Source organism: Podarcis filfolensis (genome assembly GCF_964270895.1).
Source record: "Podarcis filfolensis genome assembly, chromosome: 6".
NCBI classification, from domain to species: domain Eukaryota; kingdom Metazoa; phylum Chordata; class Lepidosauria; order Squamata; family Lacertidae; genus Podarcis; species Podarcis filfolensis.
The window spans coordinates 32471448-32486841 of NC_139609.1; the positions used below are offsets into that span (position 1 = coordinate 32471448).

General features: G+C 40.4%; 1 protein-coding gene and 1 long non-coding RNA gene across 3 annotated transcripts in view; one reads left to right on the forward strand and one right to left on the reverse strand.

The window, feature by feature from the left end:
• Positions 1–15394, reverse strand: part of ADGRL2 (adhesion G protein-coupled receptor L2) — a 348015-nt gene that overhangs the window by 222594 nt on the left and 110027 nt on the right. The window lies entirely within an intron of this gene.
• The window catches only part of LOC310765648, a 51790-nt gene continuing 48474 nt past the window's right edge, over positions 12079–15394 (forward strand). Inside the window, exon 1 of the long non-coding RNA XR_014549701.1 lies at positions 12079–12283. This is a non-coding gene — a long non-coding RNA (uncharacterized lncRNA). The remainder of the gene's footprint in view (positions 12284–15394) is intronic.

The window sequence follows — 15394 nt, forward strand, 5'->3', positions numbered from 1 at the left end:
ATGAAACAAAAATGTGTAGCAAGTTTCTTTAAGGGGGGAGTAGCACCCTTCGTTTTCAAGGTTTTAAATGGTATACTTTCAAATATTTCTTTCCTTGAAAATATACAATTTGGAGCTTGCTCATTTACTTTATGATACAACCATGTGCATCTTAACCATGTTCAGTCAGGCTTCCAAATACAGTGGAACCTTAGTTGTCTCCATTGATGCACATTTCGGCTTTCAAACGCCGAAAACCCGGAAGTAACTGCTCCGGTTTTTGAATGATTTTCAGAAGCCGAATGTGCTTCACGGCTTCCATTTTGAGTTCCCCTATTGTATTGAGGCTTCCGCATTCAGTTTTCGGTTTTTGAACGTTTCGAAAGTTGAATGGTCTTCGGGAATGGATTACCTTCAAAAACCGAGGTTCCGCTGTACATATATAGAGGACTGCAGCTGCAATGCACAATGATGCTCCACTTGCTTGAATGGCGCTGTTCAGCCTTGTTTTGTTGCATCTAATATGGCTGCAGGTAGCCCTCAGCCAAGTGGCTTTTCTGATAGTGACACCCCAGTTATGAAATGTCTTCCACCATGTTTGCGGTCTTTTCAGCACTAGGTGAAGACTTTTTTGTTTACCCAGGACTTTTAAATAGCCAGTATTTTATGGGCTGCTATTGTTTTGTTCTGCAATTTGATTGTTCTTTAGTTTGTGAGATGCCCAGAGAACTTGTGGTCTGGGACAGCTACATATCAGAAATATAGTGGAATATTAATGTTGTTGTGATGATGGTGAAGGGGTAAACAAAATAGGTTAACAACTTTTCAGCCAGTGAAGGGCTGATTCTCCAGGTATCTTTATCCAGTAGTTGATATGTGGATCACAAGCCAGGAATCTTCCTTTCTATTTATCCAAACTAGAATGTGCACATCTTCCAAGCAAGGGAGATATGGAAATTTATTTCAAACAAGATGGAAACATGGAGGAACAGGAATCACAAATTTTCCTCTGCATCAGTCAATGTGCATTGCTAAGGCTGAGCCAAAGCACAATGACGCCTCTATTTGTCAAACTTTCCATATACACACCAAAGGGCAAATATTAAACACTGAAGCAATATAATGATTATATATTTTATATTATAATGTGAAGCAGATGCACTTTAAGGGGATATTGGCTCTGCACATCAGTGTGGCCTGCCATCATAAGCATCGTAGAAGTGAACAAGGGCCTGGTAAGTGGATTTGACTTTTCAGAACAATTAATATTTCAGGAATTTAATTATCAGTAGACACAAAAATGTTAGGCTGGGCCTTTAAGTTTTCAAAAGACATGTCAGATAGCAAAGTCTAATACATATACTTTGTGTGTGTGTGTGTGTGTGTGTGTGAGAGAGAGAGAGAGAGAGAGAGAGGAAGTATTGTTCTATAACATGTCCTTTTGATTTTGCTTAATCTCAGATGAAATGTTTATTAATTTCCCTAATCCTCCCATTTTAATTATATACAATTAAGCATAATTAAAACTTGAATATTTTAATTTTAATAAACATTTAATCATACGTACATTCTTTCTTTCTGTTTTCCCCTTCAAACACTGGCGCATAATATAAAGCCCGTACAACAAGCAACCTGCCAAACTAAATACAGCTCACCAACCAAACAAGTGGGCTACTTATAGGAATGACTGCAAACTTTTTAAAGTTTAATGTCTCAAAAGTTGTGTAGGTTTGGCATAATAGGTTTTGAAATTTGTTGTTCACTGTCTAGAAGACCCCCAGTAGTTAGAGCTGTAGAATAGGTTACAGTTGTACCTTGGATCCCGAATGCCTTGGTTCCCAAACAAATCTGTTCCCGAATGATCGAAACCCAGAAGTGAGTGTTCCGGTTTTTGAACGATTTTTGGAAGCCAAACATCTGGTGTGGCTTCCACAGCTTCTGATTGGCTGCAGGATGCTTCTGCAGCCAATAGGAAGCCATGTTTTGGTTTCTGAACGTTTTGGAAGTTGAACAGACTTCCAGAACGGATTCCTTTCGACTTCCAAGGTACGACTGTATTTGTTTCTGGTCAGTGAGAGATCACATGCTTTGCATGAATAAGTCTCCAGGCTCAATCCTGGAGAGTCACTGCCAGTATCAATCAAGCTTGATAGACCAGTGGTCTGACTTGGTAGCTTCTGATGTTACTATCTCCTAGTTCAGGTCTGGGAAACATATAGCCTTTCAGATACTGTTGGACTCCAATGCCCCAGCCCCCATGGCCAATGATCAGGGGTGACAGGCTCCTTGTGTTCTCCATTTTTAAAATAGTCCTTATGCACTTTTATAAGAATTTTGTTGCTCTTTTACACCTTGTCTACATTTTTGCAGTCAGTGTACAGTTTCCAGGTCATGTCCCACCCTGCCAGGATGCAACGGATGGCAATTCCTGCATTTTAGGGGGTTGGGTGACATGATCCTCATGGACCCTTTCAACCTATGATTCTTTGGAGGACCAAGATTGTAGCTTACATATGCATTTAGAACTAGTCCTGTTTTTGGATGCTCAAGTTGCACATGTGAACCAAGGCATTTCCCACCAACTGCAGGGCACCAGCTGTGCCCTCCGCTTGAATGATAACTTCACCAGTTATTCACAGTTTAGTTTTCTTCAGGTTAGGTTACTACAACGAGCTCGAAATGTGCCTGGAAGCCACAGCTGGTTCCAAGATACCTTGGTAAGATTATTAACAGGGGCAGCTCACACCAGTGTATTATCCAGGGATCCAGTGACTTTCAGTACTTAGTTCGAAGTGCTAGTGCTGGTATTTAAAGCCCTGAATGGCTTGGTATAAGGATATATGAGGGATCACATGCACCCATCTCTTCCTACCCTTCCATCCATGTTCCAGGTGTCTTCATCCATGTTCCAGGTGTCTTCACCTTCAGAGGTTAGGTAAGCCGCTACTGAGGTCAAAGCAAATCCCTTTTGGTTGTAACACTACCCCCAGTCAGTATGCTTAGTTCCTTTGCTAATCTCTTTTAGGGGCTGAAAGAGAATGCCTTTCTTCTTTGAGCTGTTTTTTATTGGTTGTATTTGTGTTCATTGTTATATTTCATGTGTTAAGATTGATCCTGTGGTGTAGGTTGTTTCACGACGAGATGTTTTTAACGTGAGTCACCTTGGAAAATTAATGGGGAAGGCAAATATATAAATGCATTAAATAAAAACAAACAAAATTAATGCAAATTTGTATGCCCTCAAATTCAGAAACCATATACAGATTTACTCTTAAGCAATTCATTATTTTAACTGAAGTTAATGAGACTATTCATGTGTAGACTTTTGGTAAACTGGGACATGGAACTCCGGAAGAAGAATCCACAGTATAAATTAAGTCAAAATGAACAAATCTTTTAAGTTGACTAAGTTAGACAAAGGATCCCTCTGGGCAATTTTTTAATGCACCTGAGTAACTTTTAGAACCCCCAAACAATTGTTCAGATAGAATATGCAATCAAGTGTTTGCAGAAATAGAGCTTTAAAGTCGCATTCTAGTGCATGTTTTTAAAATCCTTAAATCAAAGGAATGTAAATTAGTGTTTCTGGTTGTGACCTATTCACTTTACTGTATGTTCTATATTACATCCTTTAACCTGTAAAATAGGGTGGTCATGCTGGTGGGGCAATGATTTCAGCAAACACTAGTAATGGAAGAGGAAGTATTTCAATATCCATAGGGGTTGTCACTATTGATCTATATAAATACACACACACACACACACACACACACACAGAGGATTTGTTAACAGCTGCTAGAGGTGAAGGATTCATAGGGCATGATGAAAACAATGAAATATATGCAGATATTTTCAGAAGGGTAGCTGTGTTAGTGTCCGTCTATTTCTTATTTTTTTATCCAGGCTTTCAGAATTTTTGATTTTAATTTTAATGGCGTTTTGGATGAACGCTTTGCTTGCTGCCTTGAATACTATTTTGGAAATAAAGGATGTAAAGAGAAGAAGTACTCTCTTGCCCCACAAACAAGGTTGTAAAACCTTAAAATGAACACTTTATTATAGCTTATACTGTTATATGCACTGCTTTTTTTTCCTAAAAAAAATGTTTAGGGGTACTCTTCATTTTCCTACTCATATTGAAATACTGCCCCTCAATGAGGCCAAACATATATTCACAAACTGTTTAGGCGTATGTGTGCCCCTGCGTCCCCTCCAGAAAAAAGCACTGGTTATACGACATATTCTATTCTATTCTATTCTATTCTATTCTATTCTATTCTATTCTATTCTATTCTATTCTATTCTATAGCTTATGTGCAGTGCAACCCACCATGAGATTCAGGAAGCCTGAGATGGAGCATATTATACCTCTGAGCTCTTGACTCTGCCCAAATTAATGAAGATTAAGCTTTTGGAAACCAATGTTTTAACTTTCACTGAATTCACTGAGCACTGGTGGACTCTCCTTCTTTGGAGATTTTTAATCAGAAGCTGGATGCCCATCTTTCATGGATTCTTTAGCAGAGATTCCTGCATTGCAGGACGCCGGACTAGATGACCCTTGGGTTCCCTTCCAACTCTACAATTCTATTATTTTTCCATCTCAGTTTTGCCATCTGTAAAGTGGAATGGCAATGCTCACCACAGGTTTCCTGAAGTTGCTGCACCCAGAAAGTACTACACAAAGAACAATAGAAATAATCTTTTCATGTCGCTTCCTGTTCCTAATCATGGGAGTCTTAAATGAGAATGAAGAGCTGTTGGCACCATATTATTGACTTCATTGTGAGCATGCTGAGTTGCATTTTATCTTAAAGAGGTTCGTTATTAATGTGTATACAATTTACATAACTCACTTTCCAATAAGCCCTTTGGCACAATCCTGCTCCTATTGAAGTTAACAGAGCTCTTTCCACAAGCTTCAGAGGATGCTGAGTTTGGCCTCATAAAGCGCCGCTTTGACAAGGCAAGGGAAGCTTTTCATTAGCTATTTGATGTTGACTGTCAATTATCTTCAAATGGCATCAGAAAATGCATTTCTAATAAAAGGGGGACATGGATACGCTACATGATTATATAAAAGTCTGTTTTAAAGCATTTTTAGGTTGACTTTCTGCAATTAAGAAGAAGATGGAAGAGCCAAACGGCACTTAATGTTTGCTCTTTGCTCTTTATTTTATTTTTTTAATGTAAAATCGTTAACATGGGGCGGGATTCACCAAATTAATTCCATCAGTGGACTCCCTGTGCAAGAAGTTCTGCTTGTGTAATGGGGCTTCCCCCTCCTTCCCTTGTGTGCCCCCTGAAATTGGCTCAGGAGGGGGGCATTGGGAGAACCCATAGAATGCGCAGAGAGGGATAGGCGGTCATTCCTCTCAAGCTGATAATATTTGTGGGGACAGAACCTTTGCAATAGTATGTTGCTGAATTCCACTTCTAAAAGGAAAAAAACCTGGATCATATATGGTTCTAAAAAAGGTGTGAATTCACCTGGAAAGTGGGTTTTGTTTATTTTTTTCTATAATATACACTAACTAACATACAGAGATACCCTATCCACAAGCCAGTTAAACTGACTAAAATGAGCTTAATGGAAATGGCAAATCAGCTTCAATCTACGTATTTCTACTTCAGTGAATTGTAAATCAAGCTAAGCGACATTTAGGTTTCCCCAATCCACTTTATCACCTCGGTGCAGGATGAAACAAAGCTAGCGGACTGAAATGCCCACTAACATTATTATTACGGCATATTATTTATAAACTAATGTAAAGCCACACTAGCTTAACCTACTGAGTGTTGTTGGCTCTTAACCATTAAAAACCAGCACAGCCTGGTTGGGGAGGGGGCTACATATCTTAGGATGGGCTTCCTCAACCTCGGCCCTCCAGGTGTTTTGAGACTATAATTCCCATCATCCCTGACCACTGGTCCTGCTAGCTAGGGATCATGGGAGTTGTAGGCCAAAAACCTCTGGAGGGCAGAGGTTGAGGAAGCCTGTCTTAGGATATGACTCCTCCTAGGAACCACCCATCTTCCTCACCTCATTCACCCATTAAGGTCTCCATTCAGCCCTGTTGAAAATTCCTGGAGAAAAAGGAAGTGAGGACTTCTACTGGAAGAAGTAAGACCTATATTATGGTTTCCATGACACTGTATGTCTTTAAAAAAATACCCTAAACAAAGAAGAAGAGTTTGGAATTGATATCCCGCTTTATCACTACCCTAAGGAGTCTCAAAGCGGCTAACAATCTCCTTTCTCTTCTTCCCCCACAACAAACACTCTTTGAGGTGAGTGAGGCTGAGATACTTCAAAAAAGTGTGACTAGTCCAAGGTCACCCAGCAGCTGCATGTGGAGGAGCGGGGAAGCGAACCTGGTTCACCAGATTACGAGACTACCGCTCCTAACCACTACACCACACTGGCTCCAAATGGGATAAAAGTATTTTTAAAGCTCTATCATTTTTAAAATAAAAAATATGCTATCAAAATCATAATAGTCAACTCATGAATACCAAAACAAGCAGCAGAACACGGCACATACTTCTTCATGCCCAGCAAAGCAGCACACAACTGCATTCAAGAGTCATCCTCCCCAAAGGCATCCCTCGAAAGCCACATCTGAACCAAGCAGTGAAAGGAAGCCAAAGATGAAGCCTGGCAAATAAGCACTGGGGAGGATATTAGCAGTGGGCCTAGCAAGCTGGGAAAATAAGCTACTCTTGTGTGTTTTATCGTGTTGGCTGTTTTTATTGGTTACAGTGCTTTTAATACATTGAAGATTTTGTTTCAATTGTTTTATTGGATGGCTTTATTCTTGCTCCTTTGAGACTTGAGTCTTTCTCTGGAGAGGCAGCCTAAGGATTTTGAAACCAAACAAAGCAATCAACCAACCAAATAAATAATAAAACTCTTACACAAGCTCTTACACAATTTTTAAAGAAGCGACTGAAGTTTGGTCAACCTCCGGGAGCCGGGGAAAGAGTTCCCTCTCACTGGCTTACTTCCAGATCCCAAATGGCATGCTGGTCAGTCACTAGTTCTGAATCCAAAGGAAAGTTCTGTGCAACCTTCACCCTAGGATAGATTTGATGATTTTCCAAAAAGCACTGAGCTCAGTGGCCTCAATTATGCTTCACTGCAACTCCATAATTAGAACTTTCCCCTAATTTCTTTCACATTTACGTACACATGGCTTTTATTACTGACATGGCAAAGCCCAAAGTAAATATACATACATATATACATATAATAGCTCCCCTACTGGGTGAAGAAATATCATCGTGCCCACCGGAGAAACAAATTTGCAAAGAAACTGATGCAGTTCCCTGAGTGCTGGTTTAGAACAGATTTGATACTCTGGATGTGAACTGGTTTAATAATGATTCCATCCTCTCAAGGAATCTCAATAAAGCAAAGTTGCACTTTCCCATGACTGCTGTTCTTTGAGTGGTCTTCTGTACAATCATATATACGGCGTGTGCAAGCCCATTCATGGCATCGTCTAGAGCTTTAACTCACAAGGCCTTTGACCAACAGTTTTGGCGCATGCATGTACAGAATGAGAAAAGACAGCAGAGAGAGTGGGAGGTGTGATTGAGGGAGGGACAGAAAAACTACTCAGATACAGTCTCTCTTCCCACAAGAATAGATGGCAAGCATTGAAATGGCACTGAATATACATGACTTAGAGCAGTGATGGCCAAACTTGGCCCTCCAGCTGTTTTGGGACTACAATACCCATCATCCCTAGCTAACATGACCAGTGGTCAGGGATGATGGGAATTGTAGTCCCAAAACAGCTGGAGAGCCAAGTTTGGCCATCACTGACTTAGAGGGAAGCTAGCATTCAAAATGCCCCCATCTAGAAGGACCCATGTTTTCAAAAGAATGTAAAAACCCCCCTACCAAGCAACTCAGCCCAAATTTTTGTTACTGAACTGCCTAGCTCCGACAAAATCTTTTGCTTTTACCAAAGCAAGCTCCCTGTTGAAAACTTTCTACCTTCATTATTTAATTTCTCTTTTTCCCCTCCAGAGCATGCAGCCAACACAATCAGTTAGAGTTCTTTATTTAGTATGTTTCAGAGAGAAGAACACCTGCTGGCTTCTTTAATAACGAGTTGTCCTTACTTGAGTTATATATGAAAACTATAGCACAGAGGGGAGTTGAGAATAACCTTTACAAATTAAAATTTTATACCTTTTTTATTTTTTAGAAAAAGTCTACCCTCCATGGTGAAGAGTGCCAGAATAAATTTGTTAAAGCTTTTTTTGGCAGAATAGATCATTTCTGTTGTTGTTGTTGTTGTTGTTGTTGTTGTTGTTGTTGTTGTTGTTGTTGTTTTACATATATATATATATTATACAGAAAAAATGCAATTCAATTTCAATCTAGGCTTCTTGAAAAACAAAATGCTAATGTTATTGAAAGGAATGCTTTTCAAGAAGCTTTTAAATAGCATGTCTATGGGACAGATTTTTTTGAAGTGTTTATCTTAACCATGTTTTCTGGGAGTTTCTTTGAACATGCTGCTCTTTTCAAGTGAATTGACTAAAGGATAGTCATTTAACAGTTGGTAAGTTCCATAGCTTTGTAGGTATTAATAAAGGTCCAAAGTCTACACTTTGAACTGATAAAATCTGGCCTGGGCTGAATGGAAAAGTTTCTTTATTCATTCTGCAGGCTCCTTGCTCGACTCAGGCACAAGACAGATGTATATACCTTGAATGGAAAGTCTAAGCCACCTCTTTTAGGATAGCTCTATAAACTGAAAATTGTATCAAAACCAGATGCAACTGGTTTTTCTCAATTTCCAGGAGAAGTTGACTATGTCGAATGCCAATTGGCAGGCTTTTGTGACAATCACGAAGACACCTCCTCTCTCTTTCCTGTGACAGTGATAAAGTTTCAGAGGAAACTAGGTTTGGCCACATAAATACCCTGGGTCTCCCCCCCCCTTTGGACTATAGAAGTAGACCATAATTCACAAGACAGGACTATTTAGTTTATATAACAAAAAAAATGCATATTCTGTGATTTCATGGTTTTCCTCTAAGAAGCTGCTTTATATAGGTTCTGACAATTGGTCAGCATAGGCCAAGATTATCTCCTCTAGCAGACAGTACACCTCTAGTGTATGAGGCAGAACTTTCCCATACCTTACAACATTTCTCCAATGAAATTAGGGATGTCCTATTCAACAACAACAACAATTTTATTTATACATTGCCCATCTCACTGGGTTGCCCCAGCCACTCTGGGCATTTTCCAATATATATATATATAAATAATAAAACATTAAACATTTTTTAAAAAACCTTCCCTATACAGGGCTGCCTTCAAAAGTCTTCTAAGGTTTGTATAGTTTCTTATTTCCTTGGTTCAGGGGTCACATAACTCTATACCCTTCAACATTTCTCCGATGAAAATAGGGATGTCCTAAGTGAAAATGGAACATTCCAGAATCAAATTTGAAACTGGAACGGCTTCTGTAAATCCAGGACTGTCCTTGGAAAATAGGGACACATGCAGGGTCTGGAGGCCTAAGACTGAACCTGGGATTCTTGGCATGCAAAATGTTAGATCAACCATTAAGCAAGCTGAACTTTTTCACATTTGCTGATGTTATGTCATTTCTGGTGGCTGGACCAACATTGCTCAATGGTGCCAAAAGACCATTCAGCTTTGCAGCTTTCTCTATATTATTCATAGAGAAACTAAAAATGTGCATGTGTTGGGTGTGGGGGACTCTCCTTTGCTACGCTTGGGTTTGAGAACAGCAATGTCTTCGAAACCACACACAGACAACAATAAGCAGCACCTATGCAAAGATGCCAACCTAGCAGTTCGAAAGCATGTCAAAGTGCAAGTAGATAAGTAGGTACCGCTCTGGCGGGAAGGTAAATGGTGTTTCCATGTGCTGCTCTGGTTCGCCAGAAGCGGCTTAGTCATGCTGGCCACATGACCCAGAAGCTGTACACCGGCTCCCTCGGCCAGTAAAGCGAGATGAGCGCTGCAACCCCAGAGTCATCCGCGACTGGACCTGACGGTCAGGGGTCCCTTTACCCTATACTTTTATGCAAAGAAAGTGCCTGTTATTCCCATGGACCGCACAGACCTGAGTTCCCCACTGTCATTTAAATCACAATGGATAACCAGAGACAGGAGCTAGCTCTTTGGAACTGCCAGCATTGAAAATAATGTCTCCTATTAGGATTTCCAGCAGCCTGTTGTATTCCAGCCAGCAACCCACAGCAAACAATAAGGTGCCACAGACAAACACAGACTAAGTGGCAGTCTCCATGAGCTTGTGTACTTTTATCTCTCTTCACAGTTGTGCAATGTTTACATTTTCATTTCGGGCGCCGTCTGGCTACCAAGCCGATGGGTGTGGTGTAGAAACTTAAATAGAAAAGAGAATTCCTTCAATGGCACAGGAGATGTAAAAGCGTCTCAGTGTAAAGATACCAGTAAAGGTTGGTCACACTGGGGCTGCCCAAACTATGCTGGATTATGAGCCTCGCCATCACCTAAAGAAGAAAAGAAAAAAGAAAGGAAAGCTCTTTCTGAGCCTCCAAAAGCACAACTAAGCTGGCTAAACCAGTGTGGTGCATATCCTCCAACATTTTGTATTCCAACCCCATCACCATAATTTTATTATTTATACCCTACCTATCCGGCTGGGTTGCACTAGCCACTCTGGGTGGCTTCCAACATATATAAAAACATAATAAAATATTGAGCTTTAAAAAGTATTTCCTATACAGGGCTGCTTTCAAATGTCTTCTAAAGGTTGTACAGTTACTTATCTCCTTGGCTCAGGGGTCACATAACTCCATACCCTCCAACATTTCTCCAGTGAAAATAGGGATGTCCTAAGGAAAAGTGGGACATTCCGGGACCAGAATGGCTTCTGTAAAACCAGGACTGTCCCTGAAAAACAGGAACACTAGGACGGCCTGGGAAGGAGCTTGTGCCTTACATACCCTGTGACCATGGCTCTGTTGAAAGGCCTGCCCACAAACTTTGAGCAGCAGTTGCAATGCATTGTGGGAATGCTGGTGAAGGGAAGGAGTCTGCCTGTCTTTTATTTGCAAGACCTTGGACTCCCACAGCCTGCCACAAATGGTAGCTAGTCCTATAACAACCAGCTAATTATAGCTCCATGGGTGTCAGTAGGACCAACTAACTTTAAGCCCTGGGAAGGAAGAATTTGTGTGTGATTAAGGTTGCTATCCTATACACACTTACCTGGAGGCAAATCCTAATGAACTCAGTGGGATTTATTTCTAAGTAGACATGAACTGCATAAGGCATTCTAAATCTCCCAAGCTATAAAGATTTCTGGGATTGTTCCATTATCAGGTAACATGGCAAGTTGGGTTGGTTTATAGATAAGGCATATGCGTTCAATTTCTGGCATCTCCAGGTTGGATTGAAAAAGAGTCTCTATGTTGCCAGGTTTTTGTTTGTTACCCAAGACTTTTATTTGACTTCCATTTTCTTTTCTTTTCTTGACAGTTGCAAGACAAGCACAAATTTAACAAGTAAACATTTTCCTGTAACAACAGTATCTCCCTACCAAGACAATCCCTGGATGAAAATCTAACTGAGTAATTTGTGAAATGCACAGGAGTCCAACTAAGAAAAAAGTTAACAGCCTAAGTTGCTGCAGAATGCTTCTTTCTACCTTGTCCTTATCCAGTTTGGTGGGTGAAAATTTATACTTCAAAATTGACCCTCCCATGTTCACCATTTTCTCCAAACTTGTAGGGTTCTCCCCTGTCCTCATTATTCATTATGCACTACAAAAGTTACTTGTACAAAAGTTATCTTGTATTCTATGCCCCCTTTCGTCTCTCTGCACTATTAAAAGTGTGCTACATGATTGTTTTTTTCCTAGTAGAGGAGTGAAGAGATGTTTACATTCAATTTGACTCAGCTTTAAAAAAAAGGTGATGATCTTTTCGATCATTACTGACAAAACTGTATTTTACTGGAGAGAAAACAAATGATTTGACCTTGCGAGCCACATAATACATCTCAAAAACAAATCTGCAGTGCCTTCTTTTTTTAATAGTTGTGATTTGCATAGCTGAACTTTGAATGCACAAAGCCATAAATAGTTGTGGAGCTCAAGCTGGCATATAGCCCAGCTATGGTAGGGTGCCAGACAATTGGGGCAGCCGCACATCAAGTAAGCTATTTGGTCGAACAAGGTGATGTCTGACAAAGAGGTTACAAAGCTGGAGACAAGAACTTGTCATTTATCGGGATAATCTACAGCTGATAAGTTGCACAGTGAGTGAACTACCTCTTGAAAAATAAGAGGGGGAGAGAGAGAGAGTGAGAGGAGCCTATCCATCTATTGTTTTTACTAATTAAGATGAATTTTATTCCTTAAAAATGAACTGAACAGTTCAGTGACACCAGCATCCCCAAAGCTATTTCTAACATATAAGAAGAAATATAGATATTTTACATTTCTCTGAGAGGTAAAAGCCACAATCTAACATGGTTTGCAGGAATTTACAGACGTTCCCATGAAAGTGTTATTGTTTATTTATTATTTACATAGCAGTGCTAATGTATATGATATTGTTTCAGTTAACAACAACAGCAGCAGCACCCTCTTCTGAGGATCTTACAATCTAAGCTGTATGTTGGAATGCATGTGGTATATGCATGGACTGGAGAGCATGAATGGAAGTTTTTAACCTTAAAAAAATAATATTGTTGATATGTAATGAAATTCTCGGCAGTATATGGTCTGCATTTAACATTTAGAGGTATCGGATCATTCATTAGCATACAGAGTGCAGGAAAAACGTTTTGATTAAAACCTAGAATGCTTTGACTATTCATAGTAATGTGCATTTAATCTTTATTCATTAAGCACAGCAAGAGGTGGAAATGAGAAAGAAAGTGTGTTTTGTTAAAGGTGCAGATTAATTACATTCCACAATTTATTTTCTTTGGCTATCTGACATTTATCACCCTACATATGATCTAGAAACAATAACAACAACAAAAAAACCCTTAAAGCAAAACAAAAACACCCTTAACTACATCAATGGAAATTATATGGGTGAGTTCAGTTTGGGTTTTATTATGTGAAAAAATATCAAACGAGTGGTTTAATGACCCTGAACACAAGTCCAAAAGTGAGAATAAATGAGAAATTGACTAACAACCTCATTTTAATATTCAGTGTTCTGTTAATGAATAGACAGATTATTTTTTTTGGCCAAAAAACTAGCACTTTGTCCAGGATTCAGCCTCAGAAGTAAAAGATAATCATGCAAAGTCTCATTCTTGCTCACCCCACCCCAAACACGAAACATCATTCTACCCTGCCACACACTAATAACTGTGGTCTTCTTGGTTTATCCGCTCAGAGTCAAACTAGCTGTGACCAGATCTGTGATTAAGATTGTGTATGTGTGTATGTTTGGGGGTGGGGGAACCTAATCAGTAGCCTCATGTGGCCGCCTTGAAAGTTGGGAACATGATGTGCTGAAAAAGTTTGTGGAATTCTTTTCTCCCTTTCCCCAGTGTAAATCCTCACCCTATTTGTTGCCGGGGGGGGGGGGGATCTCCCCATAGCGCCTCTTAGATCACATTCATACCATACACAGAATCAAAGAATAATCTGAAGCACATTTAGCACACTTTTATAGCACAAGGCTGACCACAAAGAACTATCGATTGTTCAGGGTGCTGGGAGTTGTAGCTTTGTGTGGAGTAAGGTACAGTTTAAATATGTGCTAAATGCACTTCAAACATACAGTGCAGATCTGACCACAGTGCTTACCTGTTCAGTTGGAGGCAAAACTGCATATTATCTCAGCAAATGCTTATTCCCAAACCTGTTTGTCAAGATGCCTGAATGCAGGGCTTAGTAAGTTACAAGAGAGAGTTGGAAAGCAGGAAGGAAGAGGTGCTTAATCACACCAATGTCCACCCAAGATCATTTTCCTTCATCGGGTAGAGACTGAAAGTAAACCTAACTCAGGGGGAGGAGGGGGGGACTTTTAGAAGCATTTGTAGGGGAGAGCGGTGGGCATGGGAAAGGTTAAGAAGCCCACCTGCCTACTTTTTTCTGTTCTTCCCTGTATTAATGTCATTACAGCAAAAAATAGGTTCTGGAGCATATGTTTGCTACAATAGCATGTGATTCTGTCCTCAGTAAATATACTTCTTGCAAATGCCCTTCCCCACATGAGTGATACTGGGTAGAAAGTGTTGTTGTAGTGACCAAGGCCCGGGGGAGATGAGTTCGAATCCCCACTCTGTTATGAAGCTCACTAGGCGATCTTGGGCCAGTCACTCTCTATTAGGCTAACCAACTTCACCAGGTGGTTGTGCGAATTAACGTGTGTGTGTGTGTGTGTGTGTGTGATTGTGGGCTGTGCAGATTGTCCTGAGCTTCTTGGAGAAAGAGCAAGACAAAAATAAAATAAAAACATAAAATGACTTTGTAGTTCAGCTTCATGCTTCTTAGCAAACTGTAAATATTTAGCAAATAATAAAAGACGATGATGCACATGATCATGTGGAAATGAGGACTAATTCTGGCTGTTTGTTCCAGAATCTGTAGGATACAATGAGAGGAATGAACAGCTCAGCCCTGCTTCCTTCCCCTGGCCTGGAATGAGCTTCTTCATGTGGACACACCTTCCATTGTTTGAGCAAACAATGCTCACAGAGCCAGTTTTTCTGTTTCTCTGGCTTACCCTGCAATGCAGGCAATGTGGAAGAAGGAAAGATGTAAAAAGAACACCCTCAAGGACCTAGATCATCTCGGGGGCAGTCAGAAACTGTCATCTATGCCCTGATCATTCCTGGGAGCTCTAGAACTGCACTGCAGGAGAACCTAAGCAGCATCTGAAAGCAAGATGGAGCCACAAGTTTAGAGTGAAGGTGATCTGAGTGAGTCAGTGGAGAAGAGTGGGCCTGTTTTCTGGTTCAGGAAGTGCTTCACTGAAAAGTGCCAGGGCGTGCAAGCCTTTATCCAATGAGAGGCTGCTCCAGTGGTGTGGGAAAGACAAGGGAACCTGCCTAGCCTCACACACCCATGGATTAGGAATAATATTGATATCTTCCGGGGCCAAGCCATAAAAATGAAAGAGCACCTGTGGCAATGCCTTGGGAAGGCCTGCCTCAAATTAGGTAATTCTTGCTTCCAGGAATGGTTGTGTGGGAGAAAAAGGAAAGAAGAGGGAGGTCATACTGAAACTTGTGGTGGGGGTGAGCATCTACCTGGGCTGGGAAGGGTAAGCTACAAAGAAGAAATCATAGAATTGTAGAGTTGAAAGGGACCACCAAGGTTCATGTAGTCCAAACGCTTGCAAATAGGTAAAAAAGGGTAAACGTAAAGGACCCCATGGCGGTTATATCCAGTCAAAGGTG